Consider the following 16,327-nt stretch of genomic DNA (forward strand, 5'->3'; position numbering starts at 1 on the left):
TTAGATTTAGGCGTTAGATTTGAATGTATACAATCTTCAAAAAGATCAGCATAAAGAGTATCTGGATCAAAATATATAATGTCAGTAGAAGGACGTTCACTCATGTCATTAGTTAAAATTGGTCTATGGCCTGAATCTTTTAGTTTCTTTTCACAGAAGTAACGCTGCAAAGATAGTTTGCGAACAAACTTGTTCAAATCAACAAACAAGTCAAATAAATTGTGTTGGTTTGATGGACAAAACGATAAGCCCCTATTTAAAACACAAATTTCTTCGTTGGAAAGAACATGATTGGATAGATTATATATATTTTTACTCATGCGTTTAAGTTTCTCTTTTTTGGAAGTCTTACCTCTCCCTCTGCTGCCACGTTGGCGTAAGATCTTTTTCTTGGTGTAATGGTAGCCATTTTTTCCCCCTCTTGGGCCCTTTCTAATTGTTTTAATCTGATTGGTGCATGTCTGAGGTGTGGCGGGGTGTACATCTGTTTTTGTTCGTACTGAAAAACCTGAGATTTATTAATCTGTCTGTTTTCATCTCTTCGATAGCTATTATTGTAATTAGTTTCATTTGGTTGGACTCTAGAGTTGTTCCCATGGTGCCCGTTTTGAAACCCACGGTTATTGTATTCTATCTCTTCTTCCCTGTAGTGTTGTTGATTGTTATTTTGATACTGGTTATATCTATATGTGTGTGGACTGTTGTTAAAATCCTCTCTTTCCCAGTTAGAGGTAGAGGGTTGACCATATTCTCTATGGTTGGAATTAAATGGGGTATTATTTGGGTTTCTAAAACTCAAATTTTTCTTTTTATCTCTGGGTTTCTTATAATTAACTTTCACCCATGGTTTCTCTTGGGGTGTATCAGTTTCCAGTGAGCCACTATTGTGTTCACTTTCTAAAGTTCCCTTTTGAAAATCATATACTTTGCCTTCCAGATAATCTTTCTCATCTCTAGCTAGTTTTTTGATTTTGGTGTGTATAATTTTCTTTTGGAATGTATCTGATTTTTCTTGTACTTCTTTTATGTGTTTATTATAATCAGTATTAGATTCATGTTTGATTAAAATATTCTGAATCTCCTCAATATCAGACTCTGTTTTGTTCAAAAGAGTTGTTCTAAACTCAATTAGTAAATCTATGAGTTTTAGTGAACAGTCTGTCAGAGTAGCCTGCCATTTTTCAGTCAACTCTACATCTTGTTTGAAGGAACATAATTTTAAAATTCTGAGACCTCTAGGGATCTGACCTCTCTCTTTATACTTTTTAAGTGTATCTATATCCCACCAATGTCTGTGTTCATTTTTTAAGGCATCCTCTAATTTGTGGAATAATTGTACCATGGAGAGATCATCTATGATTTCATCTGACATATCTTGTATATTCTCATGGTTACTCAGGGCTTCCCTATGTTTAAGTCTCTGGTCTCTGTTTTGCATAGTGAATGTGTTAAAAAATGGCAATTTCTAGAGGAAATATGTTGAAATCAATAAATCACAATAATCTGGTAACCCAGTAATATGATTGTAGTGTATAAAAGTGATAATGTGAAACAATAATAATAAAATAATATTAGATAAAATCACATGTGGTATATGGTGTATATATATATTCTGTAAGTGTAACAGTGCAGTAGTTGCAAACGGGATATATGAACCACTGTTCCGATTAGTGTGAAGGTGTGCAAGTGTGCACACAAAAAAATATAATAAATAATTAAAATATTATATGTGTACAAAATGGTGCAGTATCGAAAGGTTAAACTACCGTATAACCAAATATATAGTGGCCGGTATAGTGATATATTATAAGTAGTCGCTAACTGGTCATACCCAAAGAACAAAAAGAATATTAAATAAAAAAACCAGTGCGCCAAATACCTGTGTATAAAAAGAGAAGATGTCAACATATAGTGCAATACTATAATAAAGTGCAATACTATAATAAAATACCCCTATATATAAATACGGGAGTGAACATTACAAAATATATATACAAAGTGATAAAAAGTCCCAATCAAACCAATCTGGTAGATGGTGGAAATGTGAAATTTGGACAGTTCGTCTAGTCCATAATCCAGATTCAAATGTCTGGAACAGATGGCAGGCTGCTTCTTCGAAATTCTTGTTGGTGTCCCAAGATGTTATGATCTGTAGATGTGAAAGATAAAAAAAGAAGGCGCCACCATGGTGCACAATCAGATGATTCAAACACGCCAAATGTACAAGTAAGACCGTACTTACAAGCTGTATGACACTTGAGAAGTGTCACAAATGCCTTCTGGACTGTTGGGAGTCGTCCAGCTAACTCACACTGATGGATGTCAGAGCAGCTCTGGAGCAAGGGAGCAGCGACAGGCAAACAGCCTGCAGTGACCAGCCACAAGCTTAGCACCAAGCCGGATCGTCCACTTGTATTAATGGATACACCAGTGAAAGTAGATACACTATTGGATACAATGTATCAAAATGAATCCAAATGTTGAATAAAGTTGTAAAGTATATAATTGAATAAAGATGATGATTCGTGGCAAAAGTCTAGTAAAAACAAACAGACTTTATTTAGAGTATAGCAGCACAACGTTTCTCGGTCTTTCCTGACCGTTTCCTCAGGTGCAATATACCAAATGATTAAAACCACGAACTTTTATTGCCGAGTTTTCGGCGTCTTCTAAAGTGAACAGCGCATGCGTGGAGGTGTGACCACTACAAGAGTTACCATTGGTTATCATTATCCAATGTTAGAGGAAATAATGTTCAAGCCTCTATGCGAAGTGTACAGCATGAGTAAAAAAACTGCCACTCGTGTCATATATGCAAAAATCGTGCAGGATTATATTAAACAAGCACATTTATAAGTGGTATTTAAAATACACATAGATGAAATAAGTATATGTCCATATATGTAATATAAATACGAGTATGAAAATAAATAGTGATATATACAATGGGAGGCTCTTAGTAGTGACACCAATCGCGCACACAAAAAGCAAACATAAAACAGATAAAACTAGAATATCTATCAATCTGGATACAAATAATATAATATTTGCAGGATAATACATCAAAATGTTTTATACATTAGCCTCATATAAGAGACCTAAAGTTATAGATATCTATAGCATAAAACGTAAATAAATAAATACGAAGGTATACACATAAATAAATTGTGAGACTAAATGAATAAATGAATGGTGCGGATAAAACCTACTAATAAAACATATTTATAAATGGCCATTTGTACATGTATATACGCACCTATGCACGTTACATATCTCATGAGTATGGCCGAAACCACAACCCATAAGGCATCCCACATGAAATAAGATATATATATCCCTCGTCATTCATGTCATATTTATATTAGTTATCACATAAAGTGCAGATAAAACCTACTTGTAAAAACTATTTATAAAAAATATATGCAAATAAAATATCTAGCTATACATGCATATATGCACCAATACACGTCTCATATCCCATGGCTTTGTATTCAAATATAGCCCATGATTTAGGCATAAATGCCATTGAATACTACTTAAAACAAGAAATGTATATGCCAGAGAAACAAAGGAAATTTCTTTTGGAATGTATCCTATTTGTCCTTAAGAACAATTATTTTGTCTATCAAGAAAAATTCTTTTTGCAGATCAAGGGAACGGCCATGGGGACCAGATTCGCCCCGAGTTTTGCCAATTTATTTATGGGCATGTTTGAGGACAGATACATCTATTCCTCCGACTCGGTGGCGAATCTGGTCTTCTATGGCCGTTTCATTGATGACCTCCTGTTTATTTGGGAAGGCAGCACTATAGAAGCCCAAAATTTTGTTGACAAATTAAATGATAACGATATGGGGCTGCAGTTTTCATCCAAAATGGATGAAACAAGTATAGATTTTTTGGATTTGATATTAGAATGGGACAATTTGGGCAACATTACTACTAAAACTTTTTTCAAACCAGTGGATGCAAACAGCTACCTTAATTTTAAAAGCAACCACCACTTACCGTGGAAAAAGAATATACCATACAATCAGTTCTGTAGGTTGCGCAGAAACTGCACTGATTTGAAAACTTTTGATATACAGGCTGACCTTTTAAAAGAAAGGTTTTTGGAAAAGAATTTTCCGAGTAGTCTAATTGAGACCAGCTTCCTTGAGGCCAGAAGGAAATGTAGAGAAGATTTTTTTCTTTAAATACACAAGGGACAACCATGTGACCGATAAAGAAGATAAATTCAAAAATCCCAGGGAGTTTAATAATACTGGGGTTAGATTTGTAACACAATTTAATAACAACCACAAAAAGATCAAAGGCATTCTAGAAAAATATTGGTACATCCTAGAGAATGATCCATTTCTTACCAACACTTTGAGTAAGCAACCAATATGTACTTACAGAAGAGCTCCCACCTTAAAAAATAAGCTGGCACCCAGCAAGGTAGTCATGAAAGTACATCAGCCTACAAATAAAACAAATGGTTATACCCCTAAAAATAGGGACTCTACACTACTAGGAAAACCAGGTTTCTATAAATGTAATCGTGCACACTGTGGCCTATGTGTTTTCACAAATCCAAATAGAATTGAATTTAGTTCATTTATCACAAAAGAAAAATTTAACATTAATTCACATTTCACGTGTGATTCACCATTTGTTGTCTACCTCTTAGAATGTGTATGTGGGCTCCAATACGTGGGGAGGACCTCCAGGCCCCTAAAAAAGAGGTGGGGGGAACACAAAAGAAACATAGAAAACAATATCAAAAACCATAGTATTCCCAAACATGCCAGTCTTTGCCACTCTTCACCTACTGATTGTTTCTCTATATTCCCATTAGAACAGATCCTACCCAAGTGGGGCAGGAACAGGTTTTTACATTTGAGACAAAGGGAGACCTTTTGGATTTGGAAACTCAAAAGTCTGTCCCCTGGTGGTCTCAATGCCAATATCGATATGGCAGCTTTTAACTAGTTTTTTAATATATTTTAATATATATTTTGTTGATGGTATCTTTATGGTGACTTCTACTACCATTGCCTTATGTGGAAATAAGCATAGATACAACACTACTGGCGATGGATAGATATATCGTATTCCATGTTTGATGCCTTATGGGTGGTGGTTTCAGCCATATTCATGGGATATGAGACGTGTATTGGTGCATATATGCATGTATAGCTAGATATTTTATTTGCATATATTTTTTATAAATAGTTTTTACAAGTAGGTTTTATCTGCACTTTATGTGATAACTAATATAAATATGACATGAATGACGAGGGATATATATATCTTATTTCATGTGGGATGCCTTATGGGTTGTGGTTTCGGCCATACTCATGAGATATGTAACGTGCATAGGTGCGTATATACATGTACAGATGGCCATTTATAAATATGTTTTATTAGTAGGTTTTATCCGCACCATTCATTTATTCATTTAGTCTCACAATTTATTTATGTGTATACCTTCGTATTTATTTATTTACGTTTTATGCTATAGATATCTATAACTTTAGGTCTCTTATATGAGGCTAATGTATAAAACATTTTGATGTATTATCCTGCAAATATTATATTATTTGTATCCAGATTGATAGATATTCTAGTTTTATCTGTTTTATGTTTGCTTTTTGTGTGCGCGATTGGTGTCACTACTAAGAGCCTCCCATTGTATATATCACTATTTATTTTCATACTCGTATTTATATTACATATATGGACATATACTTATTTCATCTATGTGTATTTTAAATACCACTTATAAATGTGCTTGTTTAATATAATCCTGCACGATTTTTGCATATATGACACGAGTGGCAGTTTTTTTACTCATGCTGTACACTTCGCATAGAGGCTTGAACATTATTTCCTCTAACATTGGATAATGATAACCAATGGTAACTCTTGTAGTGGTCACACCTCCACGCATGCGCTGTTCACTTTAGAAGACGCCGAAAACTCGGCAATAAAAGTTCGTGGTTTTAATCATTTGGTATATTGCACCTGAGGAAACGGTCAGGAAAGACCGAGAAACGTTGTGCTGCTATACTCTAAATAAAGTCTGTTTGTTTTTACTAGACTTTTGCCACGAATCATCATCTTTATTCAATTATATACTTTACAACTTTATTCAACATTTGGATTCATTTTGATACATTGTATCCAATAGTGTATCTACTTTCACTGGTGTATCCATTAATACAAGTGGACGATCCGGCTTGGTGCTAAGCTTGTGGCTGGTCACTGCAGGCTGTTTGCCTGTCGCTGCTCCCTTGCTCCAGAGCTGCTCTGACATCCATCAGTGTGAGTTAGCTGGACGACTCCCAACAGTCCAGAAGGCATTTGTGACACTTCTCAAGTGTCATACAGCTTGTAAGTACGGTCTTACTTGTACATTTGGCGTGTTTGAATCATCTGATTGTGCACCATGGTGGCGCCTTCTTTTTTTATCTTTCACATATTGACCATGTCCATTGTATACACCATAATAGTTTTAAGATAGCTTACCGTTCCTAACAATTCAGGATATGACTAACTAACAATCTCTTCATAGTCAAATCAGAAAGTTTCCAATATCTAAAGGTTGTAATGTCCCCAAATTATAATAGATCTTTTGAAGCTAATTTTAGTGAATTTTTATCCACAATTAAATTTGATATTGCACCCTGGTAGAATTAATTTGGTAAAAATTACTGTCTTTAATAGACCTAGAAAAATTCCCAAAACTCCCCTCTTAATGCCACCCTCTCCAAACTTTCTCTGCTCCCACCACCTTAGTATCATTATAAGGGAAATTCAAAAGAAATATGAGACTAATAGATTAAAACTCCTAAAATACAATTTGTCAAAAATCAATCTGAGCACAATATTGTTATCAATAATCTCTTTCCTAATATGTTTGGATCCATTTACCATGCTGCAATAGCAGCTTCTGAGCCCCAGCTTTTCAGGCTCGTTCAGAGCGAGCCTGAAATGCTAGTAAAAGGGAAATTCTACACTAGATTTTTCTTTGCATAAATGTTTTGTAGATGATCCATTTATATAGCCCATTTGAGAGTGTTTTTGTAACAATGTATAGCTTTGCCAATTTTAAAAAAACATTGTGCTAATTTTCAGACTCCTAACCAAGCCCCAAAATATCAGATGTAGACCCAGGTCTACAGAGTACTGTTACTCTTGTTTGTGTAATCTGTCTTTTCATATGCAGGGGAGGGCAGAGGGAGGGAGTGTCTGCTCTGCCTGATTTCCCAGCCCCTTTCACTGGGTATAAAAGCCTAACCTTATCAACAGTGCTAAACTTTTACATCAATATCTGTGCATGTTCTTCTTTGTAGTAGTGTCTATGACCTGCAGTTTTATGAAAATAGGTGTATATTATCTCTTTAAGCAGCAGTGGTCATATTGGAACAGCCAATAGAATGCGATCAGCCAATAGGATTGAACTTCAATTCTATTGGCTGATTGCATCAGCCAATAGGATTTTTCCTACCTTAATTCCGATTGGCTGATAGAATTCTATCAGCCAATCGGAATTGAAGGGACGCCATGTTGGATGAAGTCATTTAAAGGAACCTTCATTCTTTGTTAGGATGTCGATGGAAGAAGATACTCCACGTCGGCTGGATTGAAGATGGACCCGCTCCGCGCCGGAAGGATGAAGATAGAAGATGCAGTCTGGATGAAGACTTCTGCCCTCTGGAGGACCTCTTCTGCCCGGATCGGATGAAGACTTCTGCCGTCTGGAGGACCACTTCTGCACGGCTTCTTGGAGGACTTCGGCCCGGCTGGGTGAAGACGTCTCAAGGTAGGGTGATCTTCAAGGGGTTAGTGTTAGGTTTTTTTAAGGGGGGTTTGGGTGGGTTTTAGAGTAGGGTTGGGTGTGTGGGTGGTGGGTTTTAATGTTTAGGGGGTATTGTATTTTTTTTACAGGTAAAAGAGCTGATTACTTTGGGGCAATGCCCCGCAAAAGGCCCTTTTAAGGGCTATTTGTAATTTAGTATAGGGTAGGGAATTTTTTTATTTTGGGGGGGCTTTTTATTTTATTAGGGGGATTAGATTAGGTGTAATTATTTTAAAAATTTGTCATTTCTTTTTTATTTTCTGTAATTTAGTGTTTTTTTTTTCGTAATTTAGTTTCTTTAATTTAATTGTAATTAATTGTAGTTAGTTTAGGTAATTCATTTAATTATAGTGTAGTGTTAGGTGTAATTGTAACTTAGGTTAGGGTTTATTTTACAGGCAAATTTGTATTTATTTTAGCTAGGTAGTTATTAAATAGTTAATAACTATTTAATAATTATTGTAACTAGTTAAAATAAATACAAAGTTGCCTGTAAAATAAAAATAAAACCTAAGCTAGCTACAATGTAACTATTAGTTATATTGCAGCTATCTTAGGGTTTATTTTATAGTAAGTATTTAGTTTTAAATAGGAATAATTTAGTTAATACTAGTAAATTTATTTAGATGTATTTAAATTATATTTAAGTTAGGGGGGGTGTTAAGGTTAGGGTTAGACTTAGGTTTAGGGGTTAATAACTTTATTATAGTGGCGGCGATGTTGGCGGCGGCAGATTAGGGGTTAATAAATTTAATATAGTTGCGGCGACGTTGGGGGCGGCAGATTAGGGTTAATAAATATAATGTAGGTGTCGGCGATGTTGGGGGCAGCAGATTAGGGGTTCATAAGTATAATGTAGGTGGTGGCGGTGTCCGGAGAGGCAGATTAGGGGCTAATAATATAATGTAGTTGTCGGCGATGTCTGGGGCGGCAGATTAGCAATGCACAGCTTTACCGACAAAACTCGTAATCTAGCCGATAGTTCCCACAGACTGCAATGTAAAGGCACTTTCAGTGCTGTTTTTTTTTTTTAACACCCCACATCCGCCAACTTTAGCCTCAAAAAACTGCCTGGTGCAGTTATTTTATTAAAAAATAAAAATGCTACATTTTTTATTTATTAATAAAATACACACCACTGTGTTTTGGGGGCATTTGGGGCACATTTATAAAATTAACCGGAAATCCTATCTCTGGTTAATTTTATAAGGGCTAATTGCTACCACAAGCTCGCAGTAGCAATAACCAGCCCGTTTGCAGGCGAGCAATAAATTAGTGCTCCACTTGTAATCTGGCCCTATATGAGGTTTATGTAAAGAAAATGTTGTCCATATGTAATGGTATTAAACATTTGAAGCATTTGTATTGTTAGAATCATGTGTGTGTGTGTCTAGATAAATAGATAGATAGAGAGAGAGAGAGATAGATAGATAGATAGATAGATAGATAGATAGATAGATAGACACTTTAATGACAGGATATACTAATAATGCTCAGTGTGATTAGACACTATTTTTTGAATTTTTATTATTGTTATTATAGTTTTAATTTATTGGGGTTTCTTGAGTAGAAATTAATATTTGTGTATTATGAAATAGATATAACTGATGCTATGAAATATCAAACATACGGATAAACCTCCTATATTCCCCCTGCTACATCTACATTAGTGTGCACTTAATTCTTGAAGAGCAGTGTTAATAATACCAGACCAAAGTACCAGAAAATTCCTCCCTAGCTTAGACACACAGAGTATTCAGTCTGGTGAATTTTAGGGTCAGTTAAAATGTATGTCAGGGCCTCAAAGATTGGACAAGCCTACTTACAATCATATAAAAACATACAAACAGCAAAACAGTTCAATTATTTAGTAAAGAGTTAAACCAACAATAAAATTGAGTTTTAATTTCTAGCTTATTTAATATTTTTGTATTTCCTAAGACTATTGTTACACAGAGGTCATTGGGACAGTTGATCCAATAGGAAATATTTATTCAACCTATTTAAGACTCCTGAAGCCTAGTGCTATACGTGCTTGCTTTTTCAAAGTGTCAAAATGTCTCTCTGTCATCCATTCATTATAAAACGACAGAAAATTTGGAGCACCAAGGTCAGCAAGTAATGAACCTTCAGCATTTAAACTGTCCTGACCATACTCAGTAGGTAGTGAGACTTCTAATCACGATATAGCTTTGTTCAGAATGAAAGTTCCAGTCAATACATTTTTGGTATTTTTATTCTCACCTAGAGAAGGGATTAAAATATCAACATTTTAGAAAAAGTGTATGATTTTTTTTTTTTTTTGAAGGAAAGATTAAATAAAAAAAAAACATTAGGACATGTCATATGGAGAACAGCTTATGTTGTATCTTTGCAGATGATTGGAAAGGTTAGGCCAGCAAGCTTTTAGAGATATAGTACGTTTTATCACAATCTGATAGAGATCAAAAGGAAGAATGATAAAAACGCTCATGCTCTTTATTTCTATAGTCACTGCAACTCAGATTTCAAAGTCATTTTTGAAAGCCTTAAATGTAGCAGGTGGTAGAAATGTAATGGCAGTGCCTGAGAATTTGATTCATTTGGCATAATGTCTTTATGATCAATCCTGAGACATAATGTGTCTGGTTGTGTTATACTTAACATCATTAGGGAGATCCCACCTTCTGTTCAGCACTATCTAGAAATACTTGCAAGAGCAAGATACTTGGTTCAATCTGAGCAACACAGTTCTTTGTTTAGCAAAGTTTCTGACTTAACATAGCCTGTGAATTATTACCTGTGTTGTAAAACAAGCATCAGTGTTTAAATCTTCACTAAACTGATTGTTATTGTGTATAATCATACCTTTTAACGTTTATATGTATTATTTAATACTGGAAAGCTAGAGGAGAGTATTGGTGGGCGGCCCATGGAAAGGGGTGAGTGACCTGCAGGCAGAATTATAGTGTGCCATGGATTGAGTTATAAAAAAGTAAATATATAGCTTAAACAGTTTTAATCTATGAAACATGTACGGAAATTAACTATGTACACTTGTGACTGCAAAACTGGCGGCTAGATTACGAGTTGTGCGTTATGCGTGAAAAAGCCTCCTAACGCTGCTTTTTCCCTACCACTGGAATTATGAGTTTACGTAATGCCACAAAAAATCCATCTCCGCTCAAATCATTAATGTAAGCTCAGACCCAGTAGTTAACCATATACCGCTAATGAAAACATCCACGAATCACTCCAAAAACATTACACAAACTACACTTACACTCATACAAACAATACACAATATTTTTTTGTCAGATTTTACATTTTCATGTCAAAATAGAACGGATCAAAGTTACGGGATCTTGGGTGTTTGAAAAAAAAGCCACACAAATCCATTTTACATTGACTTACATAGACAGACGGGAACAGAAGATCGTGGCGAAGATCGTTATAGCCTGCAGCGTCCTGCATAACATTGCACAGCGGGCTGGGATGCTGCAGGCCATCCAGGCACCCCGATGCCTCCTCCAAGATGTGGAGGACGAGCCTGTTCAAGAGGGGCCATTCCGGGACGAGGGGCTCAATGTCAGAGCAAACATCATCAACCGCCACTTCAGACAGTAAATACTAGAAGTTATATAGGAGCATTGCGAATATGTGTGAATTTTATGGAAATGAGAAGTAGAGAATTGTGCAAACATGTTAGGATTGTTCATAAAATGATTATAAAAACAGGAATTTATTATTATTATTATTATTATTATAGGTAATCAGCTGATAAGTATAAACAAAGTATGGACTGTGGCTGGAGGGAATTTTGCACAATCAGCCATCATATGGCATACATTTTAAAAAGTAGTATTTAGTTTACACATTAATAGATTTTTGGATACTCAGAAAGGGATCCTCTAGCAAGACTATATGCTTCAAAGTCATATTCAAAATCATACATTAGAGGTTAGGTCTGCACAATGTATGACTCATCTTCACACTTGGTTGATAGAACATAACACAAGATTCTACACATGCATAGTAAGCTAGTGATATAAATAGTTTCAGAAATGGGGGGGGTGCACAACTAAGTCACACACTTCTGTTAATTATTTGATTTACACTTTTTCTGCCATTAGGGAGATAACTTCATCTAAAGACTGAAAGTGAAGAATTCAAGACTGAAAGTGAAGAATCCCAGACTGAAAGTGATGAATCCCAGACTGAAAGTGATGAATCCCAGACTGAAAGTGATGAATCTAAGACTGAAAGTGATGAATACCAATGTGATCATGTCTGGCATTGTCTTTCAAATGTGCTGACCTTGAAAACCATACAAAGACACGTTCACATGGTAAGTGGCAACAATTTTATGAACAAGACTGTGAATGCATCCTATTGGAGACACTTAGATTTATTTTATTTTTTTAGATGGTATTTCACAATCATCTATATTTAAAATGATGAATAAGACACCTAATGAAGATAAACTGTTATTTTGAAGATAATTGCCTTTCAAGTACCATACATCCAGGTTAGTTTGCACAATGCATGCTATTTAAGAATCACAGGAGGAAGAATGTTAAAATAATTAGGAATATATACATGTCCTATATTAGAATATGTTTATTTTAGATACATTACCCCTACTTTGTGCTAGAGAGGACTCAGATTCTGACCAATCAGACAAAGGGACACATTTTATAGTTGATATAGAGGTATATTATTTAAAGGGACATGAAATATTACATTCAATTATGTTCCTCATACAATCCAATATAAAAATATTTTTAAAATGTGATATGCATTATTTTGTCTAATTTTAAATGCTAATGTTTAATTCTAATATTGATTAGACAATATAATGGTATTAATTTAAAATTATGGATATAGATTTCAAGTATGAATCTGTTTTTAATATCAAGACAAAAAATACATGTTAGAGCATTGACACAAGATGATTTAACAATTATTAGATTTAAGGAATATGTTAAGACATGTGTTCATTAAATAACATAAATGACTAATGTTTTTAATATTTATTTTCTTTCTTTTTCAGAGTTTCATCTTTTTTTTTTGTCAATAAATTTATTTTCATACTATATATTTTTCGATTTAATTTTGTAAAATACATATTCTTTGAGACAAATCTCTATCACAGTAAGATAAGAAGAAATATATCCATCTAATATTCTGACATGTAAACAAAATATTAGTCCCATGACTGTTAAAGTCATCTATTTTACAAGCACATGCCTGATATAAAGTATAATAATTTTGATTAATGTATTGAATGTAAATTATCAATACAGCGTATTCAGATAATGTTAAAGTCAAGTATCTTCCAAATTTTAATTTGGAGTTAAATACATCTATCTATGCTTCTATTGTGTGATTCATAAATGTTAAAATCATAAAATGTTTATGACGAGGATATGTAGTCTAAATTATACAGAACAATTTTGTTCATTTCACTTTTAAGAAATGAAAGTGTTTAACTTACATTAAAGTGACAGTGTAGTTGAATGTTAGATTTACATTCTAATCTCTAATCTTTCTTAGGTATCCAAAAACATTCTTTCACTAAATATAGGTTATTCGGTTTAAAATATTTTTTAGTTAATATGTTAGAAATTATCTTTAAATAAAAAATAAGTTAATTTCACATTTATAACAAGCTAGTTATTGTATGCCATATTGATTACTTTTCAGCTCTAGTAGAGTCATTTGAAGGGTCAGTTAACTATAGATATATATAAAGATAATTTCTAGCAATTATACTCCTTACCTGTTGGATAGATATCACATATCTATATGTATTTTCATTCCCCTTTAGTTTATTTCTACAATGTTAACTCCACATATTCCTAATGGTTTTGTCCTTAAAGGGACATTCCAACAAAATTTAATTTAGTGATTCAGAGAGATAATACATATCTTTTAAAACAACATTTAAATTTACTTCTATTATCTAATTAGATTCAGTCTTTAGATATCCTTTGTTAAAGAAATAGCAATGCACATGGGTTGGACAATGACATAAGGAATCTATGTGCAACCACCAATCAGCAGCAACAGAGCCTATCTCAATATGATTTTCAGGCAAGAATATCAAGCGGTAAAAGCTAATGAGATAATCGAACTAAATATGAAGTTGTTTTAACATTGTATTATCCATCTAAATCAGTAAAGAACATATAGCTTAATGTCCCTTTAAGGTAAAGCTGTATAAATACAGCCGTTGGAAGATATTTCATTCACAGTGGTTCAAACAATACAGAAGTAATACAAATATGGTTTATTCTCATGTTATCCTAAGTTTGAGAAATGCAGATGCATAGGTTTATGATCAGCAAAGCATTACTGGGAAATATCTACTTATTTGTGGCTGGCCAACAATGCATATTTACAATGTTTAGACGGATGTATTTAGATCAAGTTCAAGATTGCATATTAGCTCATTAAAGGGACGGTAAATCGATTTTAATTCATTCTTTTGATATTATTTCCTTTACAACCATATCTAGATATCCTCAGTAGCTGAAGATTGGTGGATGCACAGAGATGCCTTGTGTGATTGGCTCAACTATGTGCATTTCAATTTCTTCTGTTAAGGATATCTAAAGAATATTCTAAATTGATAGTTACATTTTAAATTATAAAAATGTATTCTCTCTCCGGATAATTTGAAGAAAATATTTGTGTGTAATATCCCTTTAAAAATAAAGACGCCATTGCACAATAACATATGTGTGCAGATCATACAAATACAAGCTCGAGGTTTATTTACTAATAATGAACAAACGTGTATTTTTAAATTTATAAACATATTATCCAAGTTCCGGCCATTATAACTAGAAATTACGCATTTCAGAAATATAGCATGGGAAACGTATCTTGCAACATGAGATTCGCATATTTAAAAATTCTAGTCTAATGCCACGCAATAGCACACCATCGATGTGCATTATAAATACATTTAATAGATCAATGTCAATACCTCACAATAAGTCACAAAATGTATTTATTAAACAATAAATACATACAATGTTTAATTTTTAGTAAAAAAAAATATTGGTATTAAAGAACCTTATCGATATTAAACATCAAAATGTGTAAAACATTTACTAATGTGACTGGATTATATTTGCACAAAAACAAATGTCGACTTAATATATTAATATTTAATGGATCACGTATTTTACATCTGCGTCACACATATCCGCATAACAGTCCCATGAATTACAAATAAGTCTACATGACAAATGTAGTAACAATACCCCCAGGAGGTATGTGTATGGAAGGAACGGCCAATCAGAGTTCATCACACAAACATAACTTGAGTCAGTATGGTCTCACAGACATGATAACAAAATTTCAATATTTTATCCAATCAGATGTACAGATACCATGTTCCATGGTGAATATCATGTTGTCAGTTCTCTAATGCCTGTTAGTATACGTATATATACAGTATATATACAGGGAGTGCTGAATTATTAGGCAAGTTGTATTTTTGAGGATTCATTTTATTATTGAACAACAACCATGTTCTCAATGAACCCAAAAAACTCATTAATATCAAAGCTGAATAGTTTTGGAAGTAGTTTTTAGTTTGTTTTTAGTTATAGCTATTTTAGGAGGATATCTGTGTGTGCAGGTGACTATTACTGTGCATAATTATTAGGCAACTTAACAAAAAACAAATATATACCCATTTCAATTATTTATTTTTACCAGTGAAACCAATATAACATTTCAACATTCACAAATATACATTTCTGACATTCAAAAACAAAACAAAAACAAATCAGTGACCAATATAGCCACCTTTCTTTGCAAGGACACTCAAAAGCCTGCCATCCATGGATTCTGTCAGTGTTTTGATCTGTTCACCATCAACATTGCGTGCAGCAGCAACCACAGCCTCCCAGACACTGTTCAGAGAGGTGTACTGTTTTCCCTCCTTGTAAATCTCACATTTGATGATGGATCACAGGTTCTCAATGGGGTTCAGATCAGGTGAACAAGGAGGCCATGTCATTAGATTTTCTTCTTTTATACCCTTTCTTGCCAGCCACGCTGTGGAGTACTTGGACGCGTGTGATGGAGCATTGTCCTGCATGGAAATCATGTTTTTCTTGAAGGATGCAGACTTCTTCCTGTACCACTGCTTGAAGAAGGTGTCTTCCAGAAACTGGCAGTAGGACTGGGAGTTGAGCTTGACTCCATCCTCAACCCGAAAAGGCCCCACAAGCTCATCTTTGATGATACCAGCCCAAACCAGTACTCCACCTCCACCTTGCTGGCGTCTGAGTCGGACTGGAGCTCTCTGCCCTTTACCAATCCAGCCACGGGCCCATCCATCTGGCCCATCAAGACTCACTCTCATTTCATCAGTCCATAAAACCTTAGAAAAATCAGTCTTGAGATATTTCTTGGCCCAGTCTTGACGTTTCAGCTTGTGTGTCTTGTTCAGTGGTGGTCGTCTTTCAGCCTTTCTTACCT

This window comes from Bombina bombina, chromosome 1 (genome assembly GCF_027579735.1).
Source record: "Bombina bombina isolate aBomBom1 chromosome 1, aBomBom1.pri, whole genome shotgun sequence".
Taxonomy (NCBI): Eukaryota; Metazoa; Chordata; class Amphibia; order Anura; family Bombinatoridae; genus Bombina; species Bombina bombina.